The sequence below is a fragment of the Mus caroli genome, chromosome 1, assembly GCF_900094665.2.
Source record: "Mus caroli chromosome 1, CAROLI_EIJ_v1.1, whole genome shotgun sequence".
NCBI classification, from domain to species: Eukaryota; Metazoa; Chordata; class Mammalia; order Rodentia; family Muridae; genus Mus; species Mus caroli.
In genome coordinates, this window is record NC_034570.1 from 168,048,281 (window position 1) to 168,049,604 (window position 1,324).

General features: G+C 46.0%; 1 protein-coding gene across 1 annotated transcript in view; it reads left to right on the plus strand.

Annotated features, from left to right (window-relative positions):
• The window catches only part of Catspere (catsper channel auxiliary subunit epsilon), a 16,943-nt gene that overhangs the window by 13,482 nt on the left and 2,137 nt on the right, over nt 1–1,324 (plus strand). The gene's annotated exons all lie outside the window — the stretch shown is intronic.

The window sequence follows — 1,324 nt, forward strand, 5'->3', positions numbered from 1 at the left end:
TNNNNCCNNGNNNTNCNNGNCNNNCTGGAANCACACTAAGGCCATGTCTCCNTGTGTGTCCCCGCCCATCCCTCTGTATTTGTGTCAGTGAGTGATGACAACATCTTCATGCTGACGATGCCAAGTTGGCAGTTCTCCTTATTCTTTTGCCTTCCTGGAATGTCNCCTGTTAACAAATGCTGAGACTGAATACAGCTTGGACCTAACCCCTTCTCTCCATTTCCTCACCCACATCATCACGTCCTTCTCCCATCGTGTCTCACACCCATGAAACTCCCTCCTGTTGCTCTNTGCCTAAACTCCAACTCTTTTCTTACTGTATGCTTTCTCTTATCTGATGCATGCCCACCTGTTTTGGTTTCTGTTTGTTTGTTTGTTTAGTTGGGGATGGGAGTGTTGGTTTTAGGGGGAGGTATTTAGATGGACTTTGGCTACTTTGTGGGTTCTTCATCTACCCTTCTTGATCCCATTTCCTCCACTCTTTTAACCCCCTAACACTAGATACCAGAGAAAAAAGGATAGAGGGGACAGGGGAAGGGAGATGTTATCATTAAGACTATTTCCTGCATCGAGTTCCTTGGGGCAAGTTTGATCTTTGCCATCAGTATATCTTATTTCTTCTACTCTTCCTTCTCCTCCTCCTTTTTTCTCCTCCTCCTCTTCTTTGTGAATGACTTCTTAATAGACCACAACCAACCTACAGCCTACCACAACCAAACTCTCAGGGTCCTAGCATTTATATACCCTCTGAAAAGTCCCCAGAATTCCAAACATCCCAAAATGGCAGCACTGTGGTCAATCTGAAGCAGCCCCTCATCCTACACCTGGAATGAAAACAAAATCATAGTCCTAGTTCTGTGTTTGTTTTTTAAAAAACAGAACAAAACAAAACAAAATTCCCACAGCAGGTGGGGGCAGGGGCAGGGGTGTCATTTTTTTTCCTTTTCCATTTTTCCCTCAGTGCTAGAAAGCATACCCAAGGACCTCATTCCTGGTAGACAAGGCCTCTGACATTGAATCCCCTCCCCAGTGCTTTTGGCCATCTCTCCTCATTTCTACCCACATCGTCCTTCAGGTTCTACAGTTGCAGCCACACAGAACTAAGTTACATTCCAGAATGACCCAGAAGGTCCTCCATGCTTCTTCACATGTCCATGGCCTTGCATACAAGTCTTTCCTTTCCTAAAGCACTGTTTAGCCACAGCCACTTCCTCCTCTGCAAGGCTTCTCTGGCTGACTCTTATCTACTCTTGGTTCTGTCTTCTGCACCACTCCACGGGGTCCTTTCATGCTTCCTTCTCTCCAGCTGATCATACAGGTCTCC